Genomic DNA, 20,727 nt, shown 5'->3' with positions numbered 1-20,727 from the left:
CCTGTATAAAGTAAAAGTGAGAAGAGCTTACAGGACCTGGTATTCCCAGGTGGTCTCCCATCCAAGTACTAACCAGACCCTACCCTGCTTAGCTTCCGAGATCAGACGAGATCGGGCGTGTTCAGGGTGGTATGGCCGTAAGCGAGAGATGCCACCAAAAACATCCCTTTTGCATTACACGCCTCTATACATGCCAGTTGGTCCCATTGGATCCTACTAATGTTCTTTTTTTTTTTTTTATCTGACTCACACTGCAGCCCCACCATCCAATCGGCAGCGCCGGACCCACACCAAACATTCACCAAACTACTCAGCCGGCAGCCTACCACAATTATTCCATTCTTTCCGCATCCGCACACTTCCTTCTTTTTAACTCCTTTTCACTACCGCACAGGTTAATCGCCGCACGTCCCCCGCCGGCAAACATTACTCCTTTGCCTACTGCATGCAGGCTTCTCTTAATGACCCTCTGTTATCAACTCCGCTAACAGCCACAAAATCTCCGCCGCACGAAGCCCACTGGTAGCTGCTGAATCACATGCTTCCCCAAAACGTCGCGCTGTCAGAACACTGGGAGCTACACACACCAACAAGTCCATACTGCAGGCTGCAGCCAGAACAATTTTCTACATTCAAACATCGACGGCCTCTTCTCTCTAAAAATTCACCAGACCGCTTCTACCACCAGCAAAGAAGTTTCCATCCCTAATTCCTCTGTGATTCCCACTAACCTAAACATTAAGCTGGCATTGAAGGGTGTGAATTACCCCGGCCAATCTGTTCTTTTAAATACAGCTTTTAGCAAGTTTTGAAAGGAGAAGAGCAGAACTTGCTATGCCAATAATATCGAGTCTTCTGTGGCGAAGTGGTTTTTGCATAGAAAACAAAGCGGTCAGTTGAAGAGGAATAATATCAGTACTTTGTTTAAAACTGTGTGTAAAAAGCTGTCTCTTTATCATTAACAATAAGTTGTAAAACGTGAATGGGGAGTGACAGTCTTCAAGTTTGTGAGAAGATCGCGCCCTGGTGGAATAAAGGCACGAACAGCTTACAGCACCTAGAATTACCAGGAAGTATTTAGAGTAAAACGGTTTCTAAAAGCTGCCTTTATGAATGAGAGAAAAAAAAAAATATATATATATATATAAAATAGTAAAATGGAAGGGGAGTGATAGATTTAAATTAATCGTGAAGTGGAGCGCCCCCTATATAAAGTAAAAGTGAGAAGAGCTTACAGGACCTGGTATTCCCAGGTGGTCTCCCATCCAAGTACTAACCAGACCCTACCCTGCTTAGCTTCCGAGATCAGACGAGATCGGGCGTGTTCAGGGTGGTATGGCCGTAAGCGAAAGATGCCACCAAAAACATCCCTTTTGCATTACACGCCTCTATACATGCCAGTTGGTCCCATTGGATCCTACTAATGTTCTTTTTTTTTTTTTTATCTGACTCACACTGCAGCCCCACCATCCAATCGGCAGCGCCGGACCCACACCAAACATTCACCAAACTACTCAGCCGGCAGCCTACCACAATTATTCCATTCTTTCCGCATCCGCACACTTCCTTCTTTTTAACTCCTTTTCACTACCGCACAGGTTAATCGCCGCACGTCCCCCGCCGGCAAACATTACTCCTTTGCCTACTGCATGCAGGCTTCTCTTAACGACCCTCTGTTATCAACTCCGCTAACAGCCACAAAATCTCCGCCGCACGAAGCCCACTGGTAGCTGCTGAATCACATGCTTCCCCAAAATGTCGCGCTGTCAGAACACTGGGAGCTACACACACCAACAAGTCCATACTGCAGGCTGCAGCCAGAACAATTTTCTACATTCAAACATCGACGGCCTCTTCTCTCTAAAAATTCACCAGACCGCTTCTACCACCAGCAAAGAAGTTTCCATCCCTAATTCCTCTGTGATTCCCACTAACCTAAACATTAAGCTGGCATTGAAGGGTGTGAATTACCCCGGCCAATCTGTTCTTTTAAATACAGCTTTTAGCAAGTTTTGAAAGGAGAAGAGCAGAACTTGCTATGCCAATAATATCGAGTCTTCTGTGGCGAAGTGGTTTTTGCATAGAAAACAAAGCGGTCAGTTGAAGAGGAATAATATCAGTACTTTGTTTAAAACTGTGTGTAAAAAGCTGTCTCTTTATCATTAACAATAAGTTGTAAAACGTGAATGGGGAGTGACCGTCTTCAAGTTTGTGAGAAGATCGCGCCCTGGTGGAATAAAGGCACGAACAGCTTACAGCACCTAGAATTACCAGGAAGTATTTAGAGTAAAACGGTGTGTAAAAGCTGCCTTTATGAATGAGAGAAAAAAATATATATATATAAAATAGTAAAATGGAAGGGGAGTGATAGATTTAAATTAATCGTGAAGTGGAGCGCCACCTGTATAAAGTAAAAGTGAGAAAAGCTTACAGCACCTGGTATTCCCAGGAGGTCTCCCATCCAAGTACTAACCAGACCCTACCCTGCTTGGCTTCCGAGATCGGATGAGATCGGGCGTGTTCAGGGTGGTATGGCCATAAGCGAGAGACGCGACCAAAAACAGCCCTTTTGCATTACACGCGTCTATACATGCCAGTTAGTCCCATTGGATCCTACTCCTGTTTTTTTTTTTTTTTTTATCTGACTCACACTGCAGCACCACCATCCAATCGGCAGCGCCGGACCCACACCAAACATTCACCAAACTACTCAGCCGGCAGCCTACCACAATTATTCCATTCTTTCCGCATCCGCACACTTCCTTATTTTTAACTCCTTTTCACTACCGCACGGGTTAATCGCCGCACGTCCCCCGCCGGCAAACATTACTCCTTTGCCTACTGCATGCAGGCTTCTCTTAACGACCCTCTGTTATCAACTCCGCTAACAGCCACAAAATCTCCACCGCACGAAGCCCACTGGTAGCTGCTGAATCACATGCTTCCCCAAAACGTCGCGCTGTCAGAACACTGGGAGCTACACACACCAACAAGTCCATACTGCAGGCTGCAGCCAGAACAATTTTCTACATTCAAACATCGACGGCCTCTTCTCTCTAAAAATTCACCAGACCGCTTCTACCACCAGCAAAGAAGTTTCCATCCCTAATTCCTCTGTGATTCCCACTAACCTAAACATTAAGCTGGCATTGAAGGGTGTGAATTACCCCGGCCAATCTGTTCTTTTAAATACAGCTTTTAGCAAGTTTTGAAAGGAGAAGAGCAGAACTTGCTATGCCAATAATATCGAGTATTCTGTGGCGAAGTGGTTTTTGCATAGAAAACAAAGCGGTCAGTTGAAGAGGAATAATATCAGTACTTTGTTTAAAACTGTGTGTAAAAAGCTGTCTCTTTATCATTAACAATAAGTTGTAAAACGTGAATGGGGAGTGACCGTCTTCAAGTTTGTGAGAAGATCGCGCCCTGGTGGAATAAAGGCACGAACAGCTTACAGCACCCAGAATTACCAGGAAGTATTTAGAGTAAAACGGTGTGTAAAAGCTGCCTTTATGAATGAGAGAAAAAAATATATATATATAAAATAGTAAAATGGAAGGGGAGTGATAGATTTAAATTAATCGTGAAGTGGAGCGCCCCCTGTATAAAGTAAAAGTGAGAAAAGCTTACAGCACCTGGTATTCCCAGGAGGTCTCCCATCCAAGCACTAACCAGACCCTACCCTGCTTGGCTTCCGAGATCGGATGAGATCGGGCGTGTTCAGGGTGGTATGGCCGTAAGCGAGAGATGCCACCAAAAACATCCCTTTTGCATTACACGCCTCTATACATGCCAGTTGGTCCCATTGGATCCTACTAATGTTCTTTTTTTTTTTTTTATCTGACTCACACTGCAGCCCCACCATCCAATCGGCAGCGCCGGACCCACACCAAACATTCACCAAACTACTCAGCCGGCAGCCTACCACAATTATTCCATTCTTTCCGCATACCGCACACTTCCTTCTTTTTAACTCCTTTTCACTACCGCACAGGTTAATCGCCGCACGTCCCCCGCCGGCAAACATTACTCCTTTGCCTACTGCATGCAGGCTTCTCTTAACGACCCTCTGTTATCAACTCCGCTAACAGCCACAAAATCTCCGCCGCACGAAGCCCACTGGTAGCTGCTGAATCACATGCTTCCCCAAAATGTCGCGCTGTCAGAACACTGGGAGCTACACACACCAACAAGTCCATACTGCAGGCTGCAGCCAGAACAATTTTCTACATTCAAACATCGACGGCCTCTTCTCTCTAAAAATTCACCAGACCGCTTCTACCACCAGCAAAGAAGTTTCCATCCCTAATTCCTCTGTGATTCCCACTAACCTAAACATTAAGCTGGCATTGAAGGGTGTGAATTACCCCGGCCAATCTGTTCTTTTAAATACAGCTTTTAGCAAGTTTTGAAAGGAGAAGAGCAGAACTTGCTATGCCAATAATATCGAGTCTTCTGTGGCGAAGTGGTTTTTGCATAGAAAACAAAGCGGTCAGTTGAAGAGGAATAATATCAGTACTTTGTTTAAAACTGTGTGTAAAAAGCTGTCTCTTTATCATTAACAATAAGTTGTAAAACGTGAATGGGGAGTGACCGTCTTCAAGTTTGTGAGAAGATCGCGCCCTGGTGGAATAAAGGCACGAACAGCTTACAGCACCTAGAATTACCAGGAAGTATTTAGAGTAAAACGGTGTGTAAAAGCTGCCTTTATGAATGAGAGAAAAAAATATATATATATAAAATAGTAAAATGGAAGGGGAGTGATAGATTTAAATTAATCGTGAAGTGGAGCGCCCCCTGTATAAAGTAAAAGTGAGAAAAGCTTACAGCACCTGGTATTCCCAGGAGGTCTCCCATCCAAGTACTAACCAGACCCTACCCTGCTTGGCTTCCGAGATCGGATGAGATCGGGCGTGTTCAGGGTGGTATGGCCATAAGCGAGAGACGCGACCAAAAACAGCCCTTTTGCATTACACGCGTCTATACATGCCAGTTAGTCCCATTGGATCCTACTCCTGTTTTTTTTTTTTTTTTTATCTGACTCACACTGCAGCACCACCATCCAATCGGCAGCGCCGGACCCACACCAAACATTCACCAAACTACTCAGCCGGCAGCCTACCACAATTATTCCATTCTTTCCGCATCCGCACACTTCCTTATTTTTAACTCCTTTTCACTACCGCACAGGTTAATCGCCGCACGTCCCCCGCCGGCAAACATTACTCCTTTGCCTACTGCATGCAGGCTTCTCTTAACGACCCTCTGTTATCAACTCCGCTAACAGCCACAAAATCTCCGCCGCACGAAGCCCACTGGTAGCTGCTGAATCACATGCTTCCCCAAAACGTCGCGCTGTCAGAACACTGGGAGCTACACACACCAACAAGTCCATACTGCAGGCTGCAGCCAGAACAATTTTCTACATTCAAACATCGATGGCCTCTTCTCTCTAAAAATTCAGCAGACCGCTTCTACCACCAGCAAAGAAGTTTCCATCCCTAATTCCTCTGTGATTCCCACTAACCTAAACATTAAGCTGGCATTGAAGGGTGTGAATTACCCCGGTCAATCTGTTCTTTTAAATACAGCTTTTAGCAAGTTTTGAAAGGAGAAGAGCAGAACTTGCTATGCCAATAATATCGAGTCTTCTGTGGCGAAGTGGTTTTTGCATAGAAAACAAAGCGGTCAGTTGAAGAGGAATAATATCAGTACTTTGTTTAAAACTGTGTGTAAAAAGCTGTCTCTTTATCATTAACAATAAGTTGTAAAACGTGAATGGGGAGTGACAGTCTTCAAGTTTGTGAGAAGATCGCGCCCTGGTGGAATAAAGGCACAAACAGCTTACAGCACCTAGAATTACCAGGAAGTATTTAGAGTAAAACGGTTTCTAAAAGCTGCCTTTATGAATGAGAGAAAAAAAAAAATATATATATATATAAAATAGTAAAATGGAAGGGGAGTGATAGATTTAAATTAATCGTGAAGTGGAGCGCCCCCTGTATAAAGTAAAAGTGAGAAAAGCTTACAGCACCTGGTATTCCCAGGTGGTCTCCCATCCAAGTACTAACCAGACCATACTCTGCTTAGCTTTCAAGATCAGGCATGTTCAGGGTGGTATGGCCGCAAGCGAGAGACACTACCCAAAACTGTCCTTTTGCATTACACGCGTCTATACATGCCAGTTAGTCCCATTGGATCCTACTCCTGTTTTTTTTTTTTTTTTTATCTGACTCACACTGCAGCACCACCATCCAATCGGCAGCGCCGGACCCACACCAAACATTCACCAAACTACTCAGCCGGCAGCCTACCACAATTATTCCATTCTTTCCGCATCCGCACACTTCCTTATTTTTAACTCCTTTTCACTACCGCACAGGTTAATCGCCGCACGTCCCCCGCCGGCAAACATTACTCCTTTGCCTACTGCATTCAGGCTTCTCTTAACGACCCTCTGTTATCAACTCCGCTAACAGCCACAAAATCTCCGCCGCACGAAGCCCACTGGTAGCTGCTGAATCACATGCTTCCCCAAAACGTCGCGCTGTCAGAACACTGGGAGCTACACACACCAACAAGTCCATACTGCAGGCTGCAGCCAGAACAATTTTCTACATTCAAACATCGACGGCCTCTTCTCTCTAAAAATTCACCAGACCGCTTCTACCACCAGCAAAGAAGTTTCCATCCCTAATTCCTCTGTGACTCCCACTAACCTAAACATTAAGCTGGCATTGAAGGGTGTGAATTACCCCGGCCAATCTGTTCTTTTAAATACAGCTTTTAGCAAGTTTTGAAAGGAGAAGAGCAGAACTTGCTATGCCAATAATATCGAGTCTTCTGTGGCGAAGTGGTTTTTGCATAGAAAACAAAGCGGTCAGTTGAAGAGGAATAATATCAGTACTTTGTTTAAAACTGTGTGTAAAAAGCTGTCTCTTTATCATTAACAATAAGTTGTAAAACGTGAATGGGGAGTGACAGTCTTCAAGTTTGTGAGAAGATCGCGCCCTGGTGGAATAAAGGCACGAACAGCTTACAGCACCTAGAATTACCAGGAAGTATTTAGAGTAAAACGGTTTCTAAAAGCTGCCTTTATGAAAGAGAGAAAAAAAAAAAATATATATATATAAAATAGTAAAATGGAAGGGGAGTGATAGATTTAAATTAATCGTGAAGTGGAGCGTCCCCAGTATAAAGTAAAAGTGAGAAAAGCTTACAGCACCTGGTATTCCCAGGTGGTCTCCCATCCAAGTACTAACCAGACCCTAACCTGCTTAGCTTCCGAGATCAGACGAGATCGGGCGTGTTCAGGGTGGTATGGCCGTAAGCGAGAGATGCCACCAAAAACATCCCTTTTGCATTACTCGCCTCTATACATGCCAGTTGGTCCCATTGGATCCTACTAATGTTCTTTTTTTTTTTTTATCTGACTCACACTGCAGCCCCACCATCCAATCGGCAGCGCCGGACCCACACCAAACATTCACCAAAGTACTCAGCCGGCAGCCTACCACAATTATTCCATTCTTTCCGCATCCGCACGCTTCCTTCTTTTTAACTCCTTTTCACTACCGCACAGGTTAATCGCCGCACGTCCCCCGCCGGCAAACATTACTCCTTTGCCTACTGCATGCAGGCTTCTCTTAACGACCCTCTGTTATCAACTCCGCTAACAGCCACAAAATCTCCGCCGCACGAAGCCCACTGGTAGCTGCTGAATCACATGCTTCCCCAAAACGTCGCGCTGTCAGAACACTGGGAGCTACACACACCAACAAGTCCATACTGCAGGCTGCAGCCAGAACAATTTTCTACATTCAAACATCGACGGCCTCTTCTCTCTAAAAATTCACCAGACCGCTTCTACCACCAGCAAAGAAGTTTCCATCCCTAATTCCTCTGTGATTCCCACTAACCTAAACATTAAGCTGGCATTGAAGGGTGTGAATTACCCCGGCCAATCTGTTCTTTTAAATACAGCTTTTAGCAAGTTTTGAAAGGAGAAGAGCAGAACTTGCTATGCCAATAATATCGAGTATTCTGTGGCGAAGTGGTTTTTGCATAGAAAACAAAGCGGTCAGTTGAAGAGGAATAATATCAGTACTTTGTTTAAAACTGTGTGTAAAAAGCTGTCTCTTTATCATTAACAATAAGTTGTAAAACGTGAATGGGGAGTGACCGTCTTCAAGTTTGTGAGAAGATCGCGCCCTGGTGGAATAAAGGCACGAACAGCTTACAGCACCCAGAATTACCAGGAAGTATTTAGAGTAAAACGGTGTGTAAAAGCTGCCTTTATGAATGAGAGAAAAAAATATATATATATAAAATAGTAAAATGGAAGGGGAGTGATAGATTTAAATTAATCGTGAAGTGGAGCGCCCCCTGTATAAAGTAAAAGTGAGAAAAGCATACAGCACCTGGTATTCCCAGGAGGTCTCCCATCCAAGCACTAACCAGACCCTACCCTGCTTGGCTTCCGAGATCGGATGAGATCGGGCGTGTTCAGGGTGGTATGGCCGTAAGCGAGAGATGCCACCAAAAACATCCCTTTTGCATTACACGCCTCTATACATGCCAGTTGGTCCCATTGGATCCTACTAATGTTCTTTTTTTTTTTTTTATCTGACTCACACTGCAGCCCCACCATCCAATCGGCAGCGCCGGACCCACACCAAACATTCACCAAACTACTCAGCCGGCAGCCTACCACAATTATTCCATTCTTTCCGCATACCGCACACTTCCTTCTTTTTAACTCCTTTTCACTACCGCACAGGTTAATCGCCGCACGTCCCCCGCCGGCAAACATTACTCCTTTGCCTACTGCATGCAGGCTTCTCTTAACGACCCTCTGTTATCAACTCCGCTAACAGCCACAAAATCTCCGCCGCACGAAGCCCACTGGTAGCTGCTGAATCACATGCTTCCCCAAAACGTCGCGCTGTCAGAACACTGGGAGCTACACACACCAACAAGTCCATACTGCAGGCTGCAGCCAGAACAATTTTCTACATTCAAACATCGACGGCCTCTTCTCTCTAAAAATTCACCAGACCGCTTCTACCACCAGCAAAGAAGTTTCCATCCCTAATTCCTCTGTGATTCCCACTAACCTAAACATTAAGCTGGCATTGAAGGGTGTGAATTACCCCGGCCAATCTGTTCTTTTAAATACAGCTTTTAGCAAGTTTTGAAAGGAGAAGAGCAGAACTTGCTATGCCAATAATATCGAGTCTTCTGTGGCGAAGTGGTTTTTGCATAGAAAACAAAGCGGTCAGTTGAAGAGGAATAATATCAGTACTTTGTTTAAAACTGTGTGTAAAAAGCTGTCTCTTTATCATTAACAATAAGTTGTAAAACGTGAATGGGGAGTGACCGTCTTCAAGTTTGTGAGAAGATCGCGCCCTGGTGGAATAAAGGCACGAACAGCTTACAGCACCTAGAATTACCAGGAAGTATTTAGAGTAAAACGGTGTGTAAAAGCTGCCTTTATGAATGAGAGAAAAAAATATATATATATAAAATAGTAAAATGGAAGGGGAGTGATAGATTTAAATTAATCGTGAAGTGGAGCGCCCCCTGTATAAAGTAAAAGTGAGAAAAGCTTACAGCACCTGGTATTCCCAGGAGGTCTCCCATCCAAGTACTAACCAGACCCTACCCTGCTTGGCTTCCGAGATCGGATGAGATCGGGCGTGTTCAGGGTGGTATGGCCATAAGCGAGAGACGCGACCAAAAACAGCCCTTTTGCATTACACGCGTCTATACATGCCAGTTAGTCCCATTGGATCCTACTCCTGTTTTTTTTTTTTTTTTTATCTGACTCACACTGCAGCACCACCATCCAATCGGCAGCGCCGGACCCACACCAAACATTCACCAAACTACTCAGCCGGCAGCCTACCACAATTATTCCATTCTTTCCGCATCCGCACACTTCCTTATTTTTAACTCCTTTTCACTACCGCACAGGTTAATCGCCGCACGTCCCCCGCCGGCAAACATTACTCCTTTGCCTACTGCATGCAGGCTTCTCTTAACGACCCTCTGTTATCAACTCCGCTAACAGCCACAAAATCTCCGCCGCACGAAGCCCACTGGTAGCTGCTGAATCACATGCTTCCCCAAAACGTCGCGCTGTCAGAACACTGGGAGCTACACACACCAACAAGTCCATACTGCAGGCTGCAGCCAGAACAATTTTCTACATTCAAACATCGACGGCCTCTTCTCTCTAAAAATTCAGCAGACCGCTTCTACCACCAGCAAAGAAGTTTCCATCCCTAATTCCTCTGTGATTCCCACTAACCTAAACATTAAGCTGGCATTGAAGGGTGTGAATTACCCCGGCCAATCTGTTCTTTTAAATACAGCTTTTAGCAAGTTTTGAAAGGAGAAGAGCAGAACTTGCTATGCCAATAATATCGAGTATTCTGTGGCGAAGTGGTTTTTGCATAGAAAACAAAGCGGTCAGTTGAAGAGGAATAATATCAGTACTTTGTTTAAAACTGTGTGTAAAAAGCTGTCTCTTTATCATTAACAATAAGTTGTAAAACGTGAATGGGGAGTGACCGTCTTCAAGTTTGTGAGAAGATCGCGCCCTGGTGGAATAAAGGCACGAACAGCTTACAGCACCCAGAATTACCAGGAAGTATTTAGAGTAAAACGGTGTGTAAAAGCTGCCTTTATGAATGAGAGAAAAAAATATATATATATAAAATAGTAAAATGGAAGGGGAGTGATAGATTTAAATTAATCGTGAAGTGGAGCGCCCCCTGTATAAAGTAAAAGTGAGAAAAGCATACAGCACCTGGTATTCCCAGGAGGTCTCCCATCCAAGCACTAACCAGACCCTACCCTGCTTGGCTTCCGAGATCGGATGAGATCGGGCGTGTTCAGGGTGGTATGGCCGTAAGCGAGAGATGCCACCAAAAACATCCCTTTTGCATTACACGCCTCTATACATGCCAGTTGGTCCCATTGGATCCTACTAATGTTCTTTTTTTTTTTTTTATCTGACTCACACTGCAGCCCCACCATCCAATCGGCAGCGCCGGACCCACACCAAACATTCACCAAACTACTCAGCCGGCAGCCTACCACAATTATTCCATTCTTTCCGCATACCGCACACTTCCTTCTTTTTAACTCCTTTTCACTACCGCACAGGTTAATCGCCGCACGTCCCCCGCCGGCAAACATTACTCCTTTGCCTACTGCATGCAGGCTTCTCTTAACGACCCTCTGTTATCAACTCCGCTAACAGCCACAAAATCTCCGCCGCACGAAGCCCACTGGTAGCTGCTGAATCACATGCTTCCCCAAAACGTCGCGCTGTCAGAACACTGGGAGCTACACACACCAACAAGTCCATACTGCAGGCTGCAGCCAGAACAATTTTCTACATTCAAACATCGACGGCCTCTTCTCTCTAAAAATTCACCAGACCGCTTCTACCACCAGCAAAGAAGTTTCCATCCCTAATTCCTCTGTGATTCCCACTAACCTAAACATTAAGCTGGCATTGAAGGGTGTGAATTACCCCGGCCAATCTGTTCTTTTAAATACAGCTTTTAGCAAGTTTTGAAAGGAGAAGAGCAGAACTTGCTATGCCAATAATATCGAGTCTTCTGTGGCGAAGTGGTTTTTGCATAGAAAACAAAGCGGTCAGTTGAAGAGGAATAATATCAGTACTTTGTTTAAAACTGTGTGTAAAAAGCTGTCTCTTTATCATTAACAATAAGTTGTAAAACGTGAATGGGGAGTGACCGTCTTCAAGTTTGTGAGAAGATCGCGCCCTGGTGGAATAAAGGCACGAACAGCTTACAGCACCTAGAATTACCAGGAAGTATTTAGAGTAAAACGGTGTGTAAAAGCTGCCTTTATGAATGAGAGAAAAAAATATATATATATAAAATAGTAAAATGGAAGGGGAGTGATAGATTTAAATTAATCGTGAAGTGGAGCGCCCCCTGTATAAAGTAAAAGTGAGAAAAGCTTACAGCACCTGGTATTCCCAGGAGGTCTCCCATCCAAGTACTAACCAGACCCTACCCTGCTTGGCTTCCGAGATCGGATGAGATCGGGCGTGTTCAGGGTGGTATGGCCATAAGCGAGAGACGCGACCAAAAACAGCCCTTTTGCATTACACGCGTCTATACATGCCAGTTAGTCCCATTGGATCCTACTCCTGTTTTTTTTTTTTTTTTTATCTGACTCACACTGCAGCACCACCATCCAATCGGCAGCGCCGGACCCACACCAAACATTCACCAAACTACTCAGCCGGCAGCCTACCACAATTATTCCATTCTTTCCGCATCCGCACACTTCCTTATTTTTAACTCCTTTTCACTACCGCACAGGTTAATCGCCGCACGTCCCCCGCCGGCAAACATTACTCCTTTGCCTACTGCATGCAGGCTTCTCTTAACGACCCTCTGTTATCAACTCCGCTAACAGCCACAAAATCTCCGCCGCACGAAGCCCACTGGTAGCTGCTGAATCACATGCTTCCCCAAAACGTCGCGCTGTCAGAACACTGGGAGCTACACACACCAACAAGTCCATACTGCAGGCTGCAGCCAGAACAATTTTCTACATTCAAACATCGACGGCCTCTTCTCTCTAAAAATTCAGCAGACCGCTTCTACCACCAGCAAAGAAGTTTCCATCCCTAATTCCTCTGTGATTCCCACTAACCTAAACATTAAGCTGGCATTGAAGGGTGTGAATTACCCCGGTCAATCTGTTCTTTTAAATACAGCTTTTAGCAAGTTTTGAAAGGAGAAGAGCAGAACTTGCTATGCCAATAATATCGAGTCTTCTGTGGCGAAGTGGTTTTTGCATAGAAAACAAAGCGGTCAGTTGAAGAGGAATAATATCAGTACTTTGTTTAAAACTGTGTGTAAAAAGCTGTCTCTTTATCATTAACAATAAGTTGTAAAACGTGAATGGGGAGTGACAGTCTTCAAGTTTGTGAGAAGATCGCGCCCTGGTGGAATAAAGGCACAAACAGCTTACAGCACCTAGAATTACCAGGAAGTATTTAGAGTAAAACGGTTTCTAAAAGCTGCCTTTATGAATGAGAGAAAAAAAAAAAAATATATATATATAAAATAGTAAAATGGAAGGGGAGTGATAGATTTAAATTAATCGTGAAGTGGAGCGCCCCCTGTATAAAGTAAAAGTGAGAAAAGCTTACAGCAGCTGGTATTCCCAGGTGGTCTCCCATCCAAGTACTAACCAGACCATACTCTGCTTAGCTTTCAAGATCAGGCATGTTCAGGGTGGTATGGCCGCAAGCGAGAGACACTACCCAAAACTGTCCTTTTGCATTACACGCGTCTATACATGCCAGTTAGTCCCATTGGATCCTACTCCTGTTTTTTTTTTTTTTTTTATCTGACTCACACTGCAGCACCACCATCCAATCGGCAGCGACGGACCCACACCAAACATTCACCAAACTACTCAGCCGGCAGCCTACCACAATTATTCCATTCTTTCCGCATCCGCACACTTCCTTATTTTTAACTCCTTTTCACTACCGCACAGGTTAATCGCCGCACGTCCCCCGCCGGCAAACATTACTCCTTTGCCTACTGCATGCAGGCTTCTCTTAACGACCCTCTGTTATCAACTCCGCTAACAGCCACAAAATCTCCGCCGCACGAAGCCCACTGGTAGCTGCTGAATCACATGCTTCCCCAAAACGTCGCGCTGTCAGAACACTGGGAGCTACACACACCAACAAGTCCATACTGCAGGCTGCAGCCAGAACAATTTTCTACATTCAAACATCGACGGCCTCTTCTCTCTAAAAATTCACCAGACCGCTTCTACCACCAGCAAAGAAGTTTCCATCCCTAATTCCTCTGTGATTCCAACTAACCTAAACATTAAGCTGGCATTGAAGGGTGTGAATTACCCCAGCCAATCTGTTCTTTTAAATACAGCTTTTAGCAAGTTTTGAAAGGAGAAGAGCAGAACTTGCTATGCCAATAATATCGAGTCTTCTGTGGCGAAGTGGTTTTTGCATAGAAAACAAAGCGGTCAGTTGAAGAGGAATAATATCAGTACTTTGTTTAAAACTGTGTGTAAAAAGCTGTCTCTTTATCATTAACAATAAGTTGTAAAACGTGAATGGGGAGTGACAGTCTTCAAGTTTGTGAGAAGATCGCGCCCTGGTGGAATAAAGGCACGAACAGCTTACAGCACCTAGAATTACCAGGAAGTATTTAGAGTAAAACGGTTTCTAAAAGCTGGCTTTATGAAAGAGAGAAAAAAAATTTATATATAAAATAGTAAAATGGAAGGGGAGTGCTAGATTTAAATTAATCGTGAAGTGGAGCGCCCCCTGCATAAAGTAAAAGTGAGAAAAGCTTACAGCACGTGGTATTCCTAGGCAGTCTCCCATCCAAGTACTAACCAGACACTACCCCGCTTAGCTTCTGAGATCAGACGAGATCGGGCGTGTTCAGGGTGGTATGGCCGTTAGCGAGAGCTGCTAAGAAAAACAGCCCTTTTGCATTACACGCCTCTATACATGCCAGTTAGTCCAATTGGATCCTACTCCTGTATTTTTTATTTTTTTATCTGACTCACACTGCAGCACCACCATCCAATCGGCAGCGCCGCACCCACACCAAACATTCACCAAACTACTCAGCCGGCAGCCTACCACAATTATTCCATTCTTTCCGCATCCGCACACTTCCTTCTCTTTAAGTCCTTTTCACTACCGCACAGGTTAATCGCCGCACGTCCCCCGACGGCAAACATTACTCCTTTGCCTACCTCATGCAGGCTTCTCTTAACGACCCTCTGTTATCAACTCCGCTAACAGCCACAAAATCTCTGCCGCACGAAGCCCACTGGTAGCTGTTGAATCACATGCTTCCCCAAAACGTCACGCTGTCAGAACACTAGGAGCTACACACGCCAACAAGTCCATACTGCAGGCTGCAGCCAGAACAACAATTTTCTACATTGAAACATCGACGGCCTCTTCTCTCTAAAAATTCACCAGACCGCTTCTACCATCAGCAAAGAAGTTTCCATCCCTAATTCCTCTGTGATTCCCACTAACCTAAACATTAATCTGGCATTGAAGGGTGTGAATTACCCCGCCCAACCTGCTCTTTTAAATACAGCTTTTAGCAAGTTTTGAAAGGAGGAGAAGAGCAGACCTTGCTATGCCAACAATATCGAGTCTTCTGTGGCGAAGTGGTTTTTGCATAGAAAACAAAGCGGTGAGTTGAAGAGGAATTATATCAGTACTTTGTTTAAAACTGTGTGTAAAAAGCTGTCTCTTTATTATTAACAATAAGTTGTAAAACTTGAATGGTATTCACAGGTGGTCTCCCATCCAAGTACTAACCAGACCCTACGCTGCTTAGCTTCCAACATCAGACGAGATCGGGCGTGTTCAGGGTGGTATGGCCGTAAGCGAGAGATGCTACCAAAAACAGCCCTTTTGCATTACATGCGTCTATACATGCCAGTTAGTCCCATTGGATCCTACTCCTGTTTTTTTTTTTTTTATCTGACTCACACTGCAGCCCCACCATCCAATCGGCAGCGCCGGACCCACACCAAACATTCACCAAACTACTCAGCCGGCAGCCTACCACAATTATTCCATTCTTTCCGCATCCGCACACTTCCTTCTTTTTAACTCCTTTTCACTACCGCACAGGTTAATCGCCGCACGTCCCCCGCCAGCAAACATTACTCCTTTGCCTACTGCATGTAGGCTTCTCTTAACGACCCTCTGTTATCAACTCCGCTAACAGCCACAAAATCTCCGCCGCACGAAGCCCACTGGTAGCTGCTGAATCACATGCTTCCCCAAAACGTCGCGCTGTCAGAACACTGGGAGCTACACACACCAACAAGTCCATACTGCAGGCTGCAGCCAGAACAATTTTCTACATTCAAACATCGACGGCCTCTTCTCTCTAAAAATTCACCAGACCGCTTCTACCACCAGCAAAGAAGTTTCCATCCCTAATTCCTCTGTGATTCCCACTAACCTAAACATTAAGCTGGCATTGAAGGGTGTGAATTACCCCGGCCAATCTGTTCTTTTAAATACAGCTTTTAGCAAGTTTTGACAGGAGAAGAGCAGAACTTGCTATGCCAATAATATCGAGTCTTCTGTGGCGAAGTGGTTTTTGCATAGAAAACAAAGCGGTCAGTTGAAGAGGAATAATATCAGTACTTTGTTTAAAACTCTGTGTAAAAAGCTGTCTCTTTATCATTAACAATAAGTTGTAAAACGTGAATGGGGAGTGACAGTCTTCAAGTTTGTGAGAAGATCGCGCCCTGGTGGAATAAAGGCACGAACAGCTTACAGCACCTAGAATTACCAGGAAGTATTTAGAGTAAAACGGTTTCTAAAAGCTGCCTTTATGAATGAGAGAAAAAAAAAAAATATATATATAAAATAGTAAAATGGAAGGGGAGTGATAGATTTAAATTAATCGTGAAGTGGAGCGCCCCCTGTATAATGGAAAAGAGAGAAAGGCTTACAGCACCTGGTATTCCCAGGTGGTCTCCCATCCAAGTACTAACCAGACCCTACCCTGCTTAGCTTCCGAGATCAGATGAGATCGGGCGTGTTCAGGGTGGTATGGCCGTAAGCGAGAGATGCTACCAAAAACAGCCCTTTTGCATTACACGCGTCTATACATGCCAGTTAGTCCCATTGGATCCTACTCCTGTTTTTTTTTTTTTTTATCTGACTCACACTGCAGCCCCACCATCCAATCCGCAGCGCCGGACCCACACCAAACATTCACCAAACTACTCAGCCGGCAGCCTACCACAATTATTCCATTCTTTCCGCATCCGCACACTTCCTTCTTTTTAACTCCTTTTCACTACCGCACAGGTTAATCGCCGCACGTCCCCCGCCGGCAAACATTACTCCTTTGCCTACTGCATTCAGGCTTCTCTTAACGACCCTCTGTTATCAACTCCGCTAACAGCCACAAAATCTCCGCCGCACGAAGCCCACTGGTAGCTGCTGAATCACATGCTTCCCCAAAACGTCGCGCTGTCAGAACACTGGGAGCTACACACACCAACAAGTCCATACTGCAGGCTGCAGCCAGAACAATTTTCTACATTCAAACATCGACGGCCTCTGCTCTCTAAAAATTCACCAGACCGCTTCTACCACCAGCAAAGAAGTTTCCATCCCTAATTCCTCTGTGATTCCCACTAACCTAAACATTAAGCTGGCATTGAAGGGTGTGAATTACCCCGGCCAATCTGTTCTTTTAAATACAGCTTTTAGCAAGTTTTAACAGGAGAAGAGCAGAACTTGCTATGCCAATAATATCGAGTCTTCTGTGGCGAAGTGGTTTTTGCATAGAAAACAAAGTGGTCAGTTGAAGAGGAATAATATCAGTACTTTGTTTAAAACTCTGTGTAAAAAGCTGTCTCTTTATCATTAACAATAAGTTGTAAAACGTGAATGGGGAGTGACAGTCTTCAAGTTTGTGAGAAGATCGCGCCCTGGTGGAATAAAGGCACGAACAGCTTACAGCACCTAGAATTACCAAGAAGTATTTAGAGTAAAACGGTTTCTAAAAGCTGCCTTTATGAATGAGAGAAAAAAAAATATATATATATATAAAATAGTAAAATGGAAGGGGAGTGATAGATTTAAAATAATCGTGAAGTGGAGCGCCCCCTGTATAATGGAAAAGTGAGAAAGGCTTACAGCACCTGGTATTCCCAGGTGGTCTCCCATCCAAGTACTAACCAGACCCTACCCTGCTTAGCTTCCGAGATCAGACGAGATCGGGCGTGTTCAGGGTGGTATGGCCGTAAGCGAGAGATGCTACCAAAAACAGCCCTTTTGCATTACACGCGTCTATACATGCCAGTTAGTCCCATTGGATCCTACTCCTGTTTTTTTTTTTTTTTATCTGACTCACACTGCAGCCCCACCATCCAATCGGCAGCGCCGGACCCACACCAAACATTCACCAAACTACTCAGCCGGCAGCCTACCACAATTATTCCATTCTTTCCGCATCCGCACACTTCCTTCTTTTTAACTCCTTTTCACTACCGCACAGGTTAATCGCCGCACGTCCCCCGCCGGCAAACATTACTCCTTTGCCTACTGCATTCAGGCTTCTCTTAACGACCCTCTGTTATCAACTCCGCTAACAGCCACAAAATCTCCGCCGCACGAAGCCCACTGGTAGCTGCTGAATCACATGCTTCCCCAAAACGTCGCGCTGTCAGAACACTGGGAGCTACACACACCAACAAGTCCATACTGCAGGCTGCAGCCAGAACAATTTTCTACATTCAAACATCGACGGCCTCTGCTCTCTAAAAATTCACCAGACCGCTTCTACCACCAGCAAAGAAGTTTCCATCCCTAATTCCTCTGTGATTCCCACTAACCTAAACATTAAGCTGGCATTGAAGGGTGTGAATTACCCCGGCCAATCTGTTCTTTTAAATACAGCTTTTAGCAAGTTTTGACAGGAGAAGAGCAGAACTTGCTATGCCAATAATATCGAGTCTTCTGTGGCGAAGTGGTTTTTGCATAGAAAACAAAGTGGTCAGTTGAAGAGGAATAATATCAGTACTTTGTTTAAAACTCTGTGTAAAAAGCTGTCTCTTTATCATTAACAATAAGTTGTAAAACGTGAATGGGGAGTGACAGTCTTCAAGTTTGTGAGAAGATTGCGCCCTGGTGGAATAAAGGCACGAACAGCTTACAGCACCTAGAATTACCAAGAAGTATTTAGAGTAAAACGGTTTCTAAAAGCTGCCTTTATGAATGAGAGAAAAAAAAAATATATATATATAAAATAGTAAAATGGAAGGGGAGTGATAGATTTAAATTAATCGTGAAGTGGAGCGCCCCCTGTATAAAGGAAAAGTGAGAAAGGCTTACAGCACCTGGTATTCCCAGGTGGTCTCCCATCCAAGTACTAACCAGACCCTACCCTGCTTAGCTTCCGAGATCAGACGAGATCGGGCGTGTTCAGGGTGGTATGGCCGTAAGCGAGAGATGCTACCAAAAACAGCCCTTTTGCATTACACGCGTCTATACATGCCAGTTAGTCCCATTGGATCCTACTCCTGTTTTTTTTTTTTTTTATCTGACTCACACTGCAGCCCCACCATCCAATCGGCAGCGCCGGACCCACACCAAACATTCACCAAACTACTCAGCCGGCAGCCTACCACAATTATTCCATTCTTTCCGCATCCGCACACTTCCTTCTTTTTAACTCCTTTTCACTACCGCACAGGTTAATCGCCGCACGTCCCCCGCCGGCAAACATTACTCCTTTGCCTACTGCATTCAGGCTTCTCTTAACGACCCTCTGTTATCAACTCCGCTAACAGCCACAAAATCTCCGCCGCACGAAGCCCACTGGTAGCTGCTGAATCACATGCTTCCCCAAAACGTCGCGCTGTCAGAACACTGGGAGCTACACTCACCAACAAGTCCATAATGCAGGCTGCAGCCAGAACAATTTTCTACATTCAAACATCGACGGCCTCTTCTCTCTAAAAATTCACCAGACCGCTTCTACCACCAGCAAAGAAGTTTCCATCCCTAATTCCTCTGTGATTCCCACTAACCTAAACATTAAGCTGGCATTGAAGGGTGTGAATTACCCCGGCCAACCTGTTCTTTTAAATACAGCTTTTAGCAAGTTTTGAAAGGAGAAGAGCAGAACTTGCTATGCCGATAATATCGAGTCTTCTGTGGCGAAGTGGTTTTTGCATAGAAAACAAAGCGGTGAGTTGAAGAGGAATAATATCAGTACTTTGTTTAAAACTGTGTGTAAAAAGCTGTCTCTTTATCATTAACAATAAGTTGTAAAATGTGAATGGGGAGTGACAGTCTTCAAGTTTGTGAGAAGATCGCGCCCTGGTGGAATAAAGGCACGAACAGCTTACAGCACCTAGAATTACCAGGAAGTATTTAGAGTAAAACGGTTTCTAAAAGCTGCCTTTATGAATGAGAGAAAAAAAATATATATATAAAATAGTAAAATGGAAGGGGAGTGATAGATTTAAATTAATCGTGAAGTGGAGCGCCCCCTGTATAAAGTAAAAGTGAGAAAAGCTTACAGCACCTGGTATTCCCAGGTGGTCTCCCATCCAAGTACTAACCAGACCCTACCCTGCTTAGCTTCCGAGATCAGACGAGATCGGGCGTGTTCAGGGTGGTATGGCCATAAGCGAGAGATGCTACCAAAAACAGCCCTTTTGCATTACACGCCTCTATACATGTCAGTTGGTCCCATTGGATCCTACTAATGTTCTTTTTTTTTTTTTTATCTGACTCACACTGCAGCCCCACCATCCAATCGGCAGCGCCGGACCCACACCAAACATTCACCAAACTACTCAGCCGGCAGCCTACCACAATTATTCCATTCTTTCCGCATCCGCACACTTCCTTCTTTTTAACTCCTTTTCACTACCGCACAGGTTAATCGCCGCACGTCCCCCGCCGGCAAACATTACTCCTTTGCCTACTGCATGCAGGCTTCTCTTAACGACCCTCTGTTATCAACTCCGCTAACAGCCACAAAATCTCCGCCGCACGAAGCCCACTGGTAGCTGCTGAATCACATGCTTCCCCAAAACGTCGCGCTGTCAGAACACTGGGAGCTACACACACCAACAAGTCTATACTGCAGGCTGTAGCCAGAACAATTTTCTACATTC

General features: G+C 44.7%; 14 non-coding genes and 2 pseudogenes across 14 annotated transcripts; all 16 read right to left on the bottom strand.

Moving 5' to 3' along the window:
• Positions 1 to 24: 24 nt before the first annotated feature.
• Positions 25 to 143, bottom strand: LOC125734187 (5S ribosomal RNA). The gene has a single exon (XR_007393511.1). It is a non-coding gene; the product is annotated as a 5S ribosomal RNA (ribosomal RNA).
• A 1,085-nt stretch (positions 144 to 1,228) lies between these two features.
• Positions 1,229 to 1,347, bottom strand: LOC125734186 (5S ribosomal RNA). The gene has a single exon (XR_007393510.1). It is a non-coding gene; the product is annotated as a 5S ribosomal RNA (ribosomal RNA).
• A 1,077-nt stretch (positions 1,348 to 2,424) lies between these two features.
• Positions 2,425 to 2,543, bottom strand: LOC125732730 (5S ribosomal RNA). The gene has a single exon (XR_007392100.1). It is a non-coding gene; the product is annotated as a 5S ribosomal RNA (ribosomal RNA).
• Positions 2,544 to 3,620: 1,077 nt separating this feature from the next.
• LOC125733984 (5S ribosomal RNA) lies at positions 3,621 to 3,739 on the bottom strand. The gene has a single exon (XR_007393313.1). It is a non-coding gene; the product is annotated as a 5S ribosomal RNA (ribosomal RNA).
• A 1,078-nt stretch (positions 3,740 to 4,817) lies between these two features.
• LOC125732729 (5S ribosomal RNA) lies at positions 4,818 to 4,936 on the bottom strand. The gene has a single exon (XR_007392099.1). It is a non-coding gene; the product is annotated as a 5S ribosomal RNA (ribosomal RNA).
• Positions 4,937 to 6,019: 1,083 nt separating this feature from the next.
• On the bottom strand, positions 6,020 to 6,128 carry LOC125732287 (5S ribosomal RNA; annotated as a pseudogene).
• Positions 6,129 to 7,210: 1,082 nt separating this feature from the next.
• On the bottom strand, positions 7,211 to 7,329 carry LOC125733998 (5S ribosomal RNA). Its single transcript, XR_007393327.1, has one exon. It is a non-coding gene; the product is annotated as a 5S ribosomal RNA (ribosomal RNA).
• Positions 7,330 to 8,405: 1,076 nt separating this feature from the next.
• Positions 8,406 to 8,524, bottom strand: LOC125735280 (5S ribosomal RNA). Its single transcript, XR_007394577.1, has one exon. It is a non-coding gene; the product is annotated as a 5S ribosomal RNA (ribosomal RNA).
• Positions 8,525 to 9,602: 1,078 nt separating this feature from the next.
• LOC125732728 (5S ribosomal RNA) lies at positions 9,603 to 9,721 on the bottom strand. The gene has a single exon (XR_007392098.1). It is a non-coding gene; the product is annotated as a 5S ribosomal RNA (ribosomal RNA).
• Positions 9,722 to 10,798: 1,077 nt separating this feature from the next.
• On the bottom strand, positions 10,799 to 10,917 carry LOC125735279 (5S ribosomal RNA). The gene has a single exon (XR_007394576.1). It is a non-coding gene; the product is annotated as a 5S ribosomal RNA (ribosomal RNA).
• Positions 10,918 to 11,995: 1,078 nt separating this feature from the next.
• On the bottom strand, positions 11,996 to 12,114 carry LOC125732727 (5S ribosomal RNA). The gene has a single exon (XR_007392097.1). It is a non-coding gene; the product is annotated as a 5S ribosomal RNA (ribosomal RNA).
• Positions 12,115 to 14,382: 2,268 nt separating this feature from the next.
• Positions 14,383 to 14,501, bottom strand: LOC125731971 (5S ribosomal RNA; annotated as a pseudogene).
• Positions 14,502 to 16,529: 2,028 nt separating this feature from the next.
• Positions 16,530 to 16,648, bottom strand: LOC125733373 (5S ribosomal RNA). The gene has a single exon (XR_007392718.1). It is a non-coding gene; the product is annotated as a 5S ribosomal RNA (ribosomal RNA).
• A 1,079-nt stretch (positions 16,649 to 17,727) lies between these two features.
• LOC125734241 (5S ribosomal RNA) lies at positions 17,728 to 17,846 on the bottom strand. The gene has a single exon (XR_007393561.1). It is a non-coding gene; the product is annotated as a 5S ribosomal RNA (ribosomal RNA).
• Positions 17,847 to 18,924: 1,078 nt separating this feature from the next.
• LOC125734229 (5S ribosomal RNA) lies at positions 18,925 to 19,043 on the bottom strand. The gene has a single exon (XR_007393550.1). It is a non-coding gene; the product is annotated as a 5S ribosomal RNA (ribosomal RNA).
• A 1,074-nt stretch (positions 19,044 to 20,117) lies between these two features.
• LOC125732525 (5S ribosomal RNA) lies at positions 20,118 to 20,236 on the bottom strand. Its single transcript, XR_007391902.1, has one exon. It is a non-coding gene; the product is annotated as a 5S ribosomal RNA (ribosomal RNA).
• Between the last annotated feature and the right edge of the window lie 491 nt (positions 20,237 to 20,727).

This window comes from Brienomyrus brachyistius, chromosome 2 (genome assembly GCF_023856365.1).
Source record: "Brienomyrus brachyistius isolate T26 chromosome 2, BBRACH_0.4, whole genome shotgun sequence".
NCBI lineage: Eukaryota > Metazoa > Chordata > Actinopteri > Osteoglossiformes > Mormyridae > Brienomyrus > Brienomyrus brachyistius.
This window is presented reverse-complemented; position numbering and strand designations above follow the sequence as displayed.